The 8,727-nt window shown below is 37.2% G+C and overlaps 1 protein-coding gene across 2 annotated transcripts in view; it reads right to left on the bottom strand.

The window, feature by feature from the left end:
- Gucy1a2 (guanylate cyclase 1 soluble subunit alpha 2) overlaps positions 1-8,727 on the bottom strand; it is a 276,470-nt gene that overhangs the window by 150,545 nt on the left and 117,198 nt on the right. The window lies entirely within an intron of this gene.

The following is an 8,727-nucleotide window of genomic DNA, read 5'->3' as shown; positions in this document are numbered from 1 at the left end:
TGGATGCCCACAGTCATCTACAGGATAGAACACAGAGTCCCCAATGGAGGAGCTAGAGAAATTACCCAAGGAACTGAAAGGGTCTGCAACCCTATAGGTGGAACAACAATAAGAACTAACCAATACCCCCAGAGCTTGTGTCTCTAGCTGAATATATAGCAGAAGATGGCCTAGTCAGCCATTGTTGGGAAGAGAGGCCCCTTGGTCTTGCAAACTTTATATGTCCCATACAGGGGAATGCCAATGCCAAGAAGTGGGAGTGAGCAGGCAGGGGAGCAGGGTGGTGAGGAGGGTATAGGGGTCATTCAGGATAGCATTTGAAATGTAAATGAAAAAATATTTAATAAAATAATTTTAAAAAATAAAGATGTATTACCAAGAGAATACAAGAGATAGAAGAGAGAATCTCAGGTGTAGAGGATATAGTAGAAGAGACTGATACAATCGACAAAGGAAATTCAAAACATAAAAAAAAAAAAAAACCTCCTAACCCAAACCATCCAGGAAATTCAGGACACAATTAAAGGACCAAATCTAATAGTAATCGGAATATAGGAGAACAAAGATTCCAGATTCAAAGGATCTGAAAGTGTCTTCAACAAGATCATAGAAGAAAACTTCTCCAACCTAAAGAAAGAGATGTACAGAAAGGAACAAGAAGTCTATAGAACACTAAATAAATGGAACCAGAAAAGAAAACCTTCTCTTAACATAATTATTAAAACATTAAGTACACAGATCAAAGGAAAAATATTAAAAGCTGCAAGGGAAAAAGACCAAGTAGCATACAAAGTTAGACATATCAGAATCACACCACACTTCTCAACAGAGACTATGAAAGCCATTAGAGCCTGGTCAGAGTTCAAGGAGACTCTAAGAGAACAAAAATGCCAGTTTAAGCTATTATACGCAGCAAAACGCTCAATCAACACAGATGGAGAAACCAAAATATTTCAGGGAAAAAAATCTCAAACAGTATCATCTATCTACCAACCCAGCCCTACAGAGGATCCTGGAAGGAAAACAGCAACACATGGTAAATACCTGCACTAAAAAAAGAAAAGATATTAAGCATCTCACAACAAAATCAAAACCAGGGAGCCACAAGTGCATAAAGCCACATACAAAAACACACATTCCAGGAACCAACAGATCTCTCTCTCTTTAATATCTCTAAATGTTAATGGACTCAACTCACCTATAAAAAAATAAGCTAACAGACTGAATATGCAAACATGATCCAACATTTTGCTGCATACAAGAAACACACTTCAACAACAAAGACAGGCACTATCTCAGAGTAAAAGGATGGAAAAGGAACTTCCAAGCAAATGGTCCCAGGAAAAAGCAGGAGTTCGTCATCCTAATATCAAATAAAATTGAACCAAAAGTTATCAAGCATGATATTCATATTCATCAAGTGGAAAATCCACCAAGAGAAAGTTTCAAATCTGAACATGTATATTCCCAAATCCAAGAGCACCCAAATTCATAAAAGAAACTTTACTAAAATTCAAAATCCACATTGAATGCCACAGAATAATAGTGGGAAATTTCAACATCCCACTCTCACTGTAGGACCTCCTCGCAGGGAACTCCCTCAGGTTCTCAGGTCATGGGAGTCAGGGTGCCCCAGAAACACGACAGACAGGCCTTCTTGATGCAAACGCATGAGGCAGTTTATTGGCGGAGCTCTGGGTCAATTCGTATGTCACACAGGAGACAGAGGATGTCGACCCTGAGATTCACTAGCTAGGGTTTTTTAAAGGGTAAGGGTTGGGGTATGGGGAGAATTGGCGCTGTTACATAGGATTGGCTCATTTAAACATAGCAAGGTGATTACAAACTAGCAGAATAGTATGTGCAGTCTAAAATATTTAGGAATTTTAAGGGCCTGAGGTTTATCGGGGGCAACAGGACACCTGGTTGATGTATGACTCTTATCGGGGGCAGTAGGACATCTGGTTGATGTATGACTCTCAGTAAACTAGGGGAGGCGCCTTCCTGCCAGATGGCTGTGGAGTCAGCCCTGATAGCTCAGTTCATGCATTCTTTTCCTTATCTTTGTGGTCGGGCTTGTACTTTACAGTATTCAGCCCCGAGTCTTTGAATTTTGAAACTTACCCTTTTAATTTTACATTTCCAAACCTTGAATCTATATAATTTTCCCTTTCATCACCAATGGACAGGTCATTGAAACAGAAACTAAACATAGACACAGTGAAACTAAGAGAGGTTATGAACTGAAGAGATTTAACAGATATCTATAGAACATTTCACAATAAAATAAAAGAATACATCTTCTCAACACCTCTTGGTACCTTCTCCAAAATGTGCCATATAATTGGTCACGAAATAACCCTTAACAGATACAAGAAGATTGAAGTAACTCCATTCAGCCTATCAGATCACCATGGCCTGCCTAAGGGTAGTCTTCAGTAAGATAAAAAACTACAGAAAGCACACATGCACGTAGAAACTGAACAATTCTTCCCTCAATAATATCTTGGTCACATAAGAAATAAAGTATTTGAAGACTTCCTGGAATTTAGTGAAAATGTTGAAATATACCCAAACTTATGGGACACAAAGACAGCAGTACTAAAAGGAAATTTCATAGCACAAAGTGCCCTGGTAAAGAAACTGGAGAAATCTTACACTAACAACTTAACAATACACTTGAGAGCTCTAGAACAAAAAGAAGAAAACTCACCAAAGAGGAGTTGAAGGCAGGAAAAAGACAAACTCAGGGCCAAACCAACCAAATGGAAACAAAGAAAACAATACAAAGAATCAGCAAAACCAAAAGCTGGTTCTTTGAGAGAATCAACATGATAAGTGCCTTTTCAAACTAATTAAAGTGACAAGAGGCAGTAACCCAATTAACAAAATCAGAAATGAAAAGTGAGACATAACAACAGAAACAGGAAATTCCAAAAATCATCAGATCCTACTACAAAAGACTATACTCAACCAAACTGGAAAATCTAGACGAAATGGGTGGTTTTCTAGACAGGTGCCAGATACCAAAGTTAAATCAAGAGCAGGTAATCTATCTTAACAGGTCCAGACCACACAAGGAAATAGAAGTCATTAAATACCTCCCAAACAACAAAAGCCCAGAGCCAGGTGGATTTAGTGTAGGATTCTATCAGACTTTCAAAGAAGACCTGATACAAATTTTCCACAAACTATTCCATGAAATAGAAACAGAAAGAACACTGCCTAAATAATTGTGTGAAGCCACAAATACTGATGCTTAAACCACACAAGGACCCAAACAAAAAGGAGAATTTCAGACCAATTTCATTTATGAATATCGATGCAAAAATACTCAATAAAATACTGGCAAACTGAATCTGAGAACACATCAAATCCATCATTCTCCACGATCAAGTAGGCTTCATCCCAGGGATCTATGAAAATCCATTAAGGTAATACACCACATAAAGAAACTAAAAAAAAAAAAAAAAAAAAAAAAAAAAAAAAAAAAAAAAAAAAAAAAAAAAAAAAACATGATCATCTTAGATGCAGAAAAACATTTGACAAAATACAAAACCCCTTCATGTTAAAAGTATTAGAGGGATCAGGAATTCAGGCCCATAGCTAAAGATAATAAAAACAATTTAAGGCAAACCAACAGACAATATCAAATTAAATGGAGACATACTTGAAGCAGTCCTATTGAAATCAGGGAAAAGACAAGGATGCCCACTCTCCCCAAATCTACTCAATATAGTACTTGAAGTGTTAGTTAGAATGATAAGGCAACAAAAAGAGATCAAGGGGATAAAAATTGGCAAAGAAGAAATAAAGGTATAACTATTGGCAGATGATATGATAGTATACATAAGTGGTCCCAAAAGTTGTACCAGAGAATTTCTACAGCTGATAAACAACTTCAGCAAACCGGCTGGATATAAAATTAACTATTAAATAAATCAGTAGTCTTCCTTTATACAAAGGATAAACAGTGTGAGAAAGAAATTGGGGAAACAATTCCCTTCACAAATAAAATATCTTGGGGTAACTCTAACCAAACAAAGAAAAGACCTGTATGACAATAACTTCAAGTCTCTCAAGAGAAAAATTGAAGAAGGTCTCAGAAAAGTGGAGCAATCTCCCATGCTCATGGGTTGGCAGAGTTAATATAGGCAGAGTTAATATAGTAAAAAGTGGCCATTCTACCAAAGGCAATCTATAGATTCAGTGCAATCCCCATCAAAATCCCAACACATGGAAAGAAAAATTCTCAAATTCATCTGAAAAGGGAAAAAAACAAAACAACAACAACAACAAAAAAAAAACCCAGAAGAGTGAAAACAATACTTTAGAATAAAAGAACAGATGGATGAATCACCACCCTGATGTCAAGCTTTATTACAAAACAATAGTGATAAAAAACTGCATGGTATTGGTACAGAGACAGAAATTGTTGATCAGTTGAATAGAATTGATGCCCAAAAAATAGAACCACACACTGATGGTCACTTAATCTTTGACAAAGATGCCAAAAATATACAATGGAAAAAAAGAAAGTATCTTCAATAAATGCTGCTGGTCTAACTGGCTGTCTGTATGTAGAAGAAAGGAAATAGACCCATATTAGTCAACTTGTACAAAGCTCAAGTCCAAGAGGATCAAGGACCTCAACATAAAATGAGATACACTGTATCTGATAAAAGAGAAGGTGAGAAATAGCCTTAAACAAATTGGCACAGGGGTAAATTTCCTAAACAGAAGTACAATGGCTCATGCTCTACCATCAAGAATTGATAAATGGCACCTGATGAAACTGGAAAACTTCTGTAAGGCAAAGGACAGAGTCGATAAGAAAAATCAGCAACCTACAGATTTGGAAAAAAAATCTCCACTAACCCCACATCTGATAGAGGGTTAATACCAAAATATATAAAGAACTCAAGACATTAATCACCAAAAAACCAAACAACTCAATCAAAAAATGGGGTACAGAAGTAAATCAAAAATTTACAACTGAAGAATCTCCAATGGCTGAGAAGCACCTAAAGAAATGTTCAAAGTCCTTAGTGATCAGAGAAATGTAAATCAAAACGACCCTGAGATTCCACATTACACCAATCATAATGGCTAAAATCAAAAACTCAGGTGACAACACATGTTGGAGAGGATTTGGAGAAAGAGGAATGTTCCTCCATTGCTGGTGGGATTGCAAACTGGTACAACCACTCTGGAAATCAATATGGAGGTGCCTCAGAAAATTGGAAATAGATCTACCTCAAAACACACCTATACCTCTCTTGAGAATATACCCAAAAAGACTCCCTACCATGCCACAGGGACATATGTTCCAATATGTTCATATAGGCCTTATTTGTGATAGCCAGACGCTGGAAACAATCCAGATGTCCTAGGACAATAGAATGGATACAGAAAATGTCATTTATTTGCACAATGGGATACTTGTCAGCTATTAAGAATGAGGATATCTGGAGTTTTGCAGACAAATGTATGGAACTAGAAAATATCATCCCGAGTGAGGGAACTTAGACCCAAAAGGACATGAATGGTATATTCTCATTAATAAGTGGATATTAGCCAAAAAAAAAAAAAGTACAGAATACCCAAGATACAGTCCACAGAACTCAAAAAGCTCAACAAGCTGAAGTGCCCAAGTGAGGATGCCTCAGTTCCTCTTGGGAGAGAGAGGAAAGCAATCACAAGTGAGGGAGGGAGAGAGAGACCTGAGAGGAAAAGTAGACAGGGCAAGGGGGCAATGGGGTGAGAGGGGAACCTGATCTAGTCTTGGGTGAGGGAAACGGACTGAAAACCTGAGGGCCAACAGAATGAATGAAAACAGGCAACCTCAGGAAATAGGAGGTTGGGGAGACCCCTCAGAATGCACCAGAGATATGGGAGGTCAGAGACTCCCTGGACTCAAAGGAAGGGACCTTAGATGAAATGCCTGACAATAGGGAGAGGGAACTCATAGAACTAACCTCCAGCAGGAAGACAATACATCAAGAGAGGGATGGGGTTGAATTCCCACAATCACAGCTCTGACCCATAATTGTTACTCTCTGAAGAATTACATGAATGGAAACAGAGAAGAGCCTGAGGAAAAGTAGGTCCAGTGGAATCCAGCTCAAGGGGAGGTCCTAAGGCCTGACACTATTACTAAGGCTATTGAATACTCACAAAAGGGACTTATCATGTCTGCCCACCAAAAGACCCAACAAGCAGTTGAAAGAGTCAGATGTAGATATTTGCACCCAACCAATGGACAGAGAAGCAGCTGACATCTGTTGTTGAATTTGAGAAGGCTGAAAGAAGCTATGGAGAAGGGCGATCCTGCAGGAGGACCAGCAGTCTCAATTAATCTGGACCCCCATGATCTCTCAAACACTGAACCATGAAACAGACAGTATACACCAGGTGAGATGAGGCCCACAACACACATCCAGTAGAACACATTCGAGGTCTGTGTTCATTCAGAGATGATGCACCTAACCCTCAAGAGACTGGAGGCCCCAGGGAGTTTAGAGGTCAGGTGGGGTTGGGGGCATCCACATGGAGACAGTGAAGGGTGGGGAGGTGGTGTGGGATGTGGAACAGGTGGAGGGTGGATGGGAGCAGGGAATGGAATATAAAGTGTAAAATACAAATTAAAAATAAAATAATTTTTTTTAAAAAAAAAAGGAAAAATCCAAGTGAATGTTTATTGGAAAAACTGAAATAAATTTTTTTTTTTAAAAAAAGGAAAAATCCAAGTGAATGTTTATTGGAAAAACTGAAATAAATCATATGACTAGAAGAAGAGTAATATCTAATTTTTAAAAGGAAATGGGAGTAAACTAGAGAGTATTAAGCACTATGAACATGGCAAAGAAAATGAGCTCTAAAACAATGAAAATTGATCAATACCTCACAAACAATACAGGGCAGAGTCAGTGTTTAAATTTGAGATGTCTACCTTGAGAGGAAAGAGTTGTCATTAATGGCACAGAATACTTGAGTACTTGTTCAAAACTGACAACCAACCATGACCCATGTAAATCTTATTGTTTCAATTATAATTATTATACACCATTATACATTATCATGATAACCATGTGCAAAGATACACACACACACACACATATATATATATATATATATATATATATATATATATATATATATATATACNATATATATATATATATATATATATATATATATATATATATATATACTCACAATTTAAAAGTTGTTATATCTATTGAGGAATTTAAGTTATGGTCTGAGTTCTAGGTTACTTAGAGCATATAACCTGGAAAAGGAGACAAGGAAATATATGTTATGTAGAAATGCTGAATTGCATATACTACAGGAATAGAGGCAGTTCCCATAAATATATAAGCCATTTTATACTACATAAATAACAGGATAGTATCAACCTTACTTTGTCAAACATCATGTAAAGTTTGCTAAGACGTCTGGTATTCTTTTTTGTTAATGTAACAAAAATGCAATGTCATTAAATGCTTTTGAGTGTGTCAGAGAGTTCAATTTTTGTTCAAAAATAAATAAATCAAAGATACACCGTATATTTGTGGTTTAACTCCAACTGCCAAATACCAGGCACCACATACCAGCATGGAAACAACACAACAGCCAAGAAAACTTTTTGTTTTTAATTCCAACGCAAGCTATACAGGGAAAGTGTAAAATCTAGAATAGGAGAAGATGATGGATACACTGAAACTAATAGAAAAGAAAGTGGGGATGAGATTGGAGCACATGGGAACAGGGGGAAATTTCTGGAACAGAACAGTAATGTCTTATGCTCTAAGATCAAGAATTGACAAATGGGACCTCATAAATTTACAAAGTTTCTGTAAGTCAAAGGACACTATCACTAGGACAAAATGGCAACCAACACTTTGGTAAAGGATCTTTACCAACACTATATCCGATAGAGGAATAATATTCAATATATACAAAGAACTCACCTAGTTAGACTCCAGAGAACCAAATAACCCTATTAAAAATGGGGAACAGAGCTAAACAAAGAAATATCAACTGAGGAATGCAATACTGAATGGTTGAGAAATGCATAAAAAAATGTTAAACATCCTTAGTCATCAAAACAACCCTGAGATTCCACCAGTCAGAATGGCTAAAATCAAAAACTCAGGTGACAGCAGATGCAGATGAGGATGTGGAGAAAGAGGAACACTACTCCATTGTTAGTAGGATTGCAAACTGGTACAACCACTCTGGAAATCAATCAGGAGGTTCCTCAGAAAATTGCAAATAGATCCACCTGAAGACCCAGCTATACTACTCTTAGGAATATACCCAAAAGATGCCTCACCATGCCACAGGGACACCTGTTCCACTATGTTCATAGTGTTCTTATCTGTGATTGCCAGAAGCAGGAACAACCCAGATGTCCTACAATGGAAAAATGCAAACAGAAAATGTGGTTCATTTACACAATGGAATACGGTTTAGCTATTAAGAATGAGGACATCATGAGTTTTGGAGACAAAAGAATGGAACTAGAAAATGTCACCTGAGTGAGGTAACTCAGACCCAAAAAGGACACTTATGGTATGTACTCATTAATAAGTTTATATTAGCCAAAAATGTACAGAATACCCAGGATATGATGCACAGAACTCAAGAAGGTTAACAAGCAGAAGGGTCCAAGTGAGGATTATTCAGTGTCATATGGGATAGAGAAGAAAGCAATCATGGGAT

Source organism: Mus pahari, chromosome 10 (assembly GCF_900095145.1).
Source record: "Mus pahari chromosome 10, PAHARI_EIJ_v1.1, whole genome shotgun sequence".
Taxonomy (NCBI): domain Eukaryota; kingdom Metazoa; phylum Chordata; class Mammalia; order Rodentia; family Muridae; genus Mus; species Mus pahari.
The sequence above is the reverse complement of the archived record's forward strand: the minus strand, read 5'-3'. Positions and strand labels throughout refer to the sequence as shown.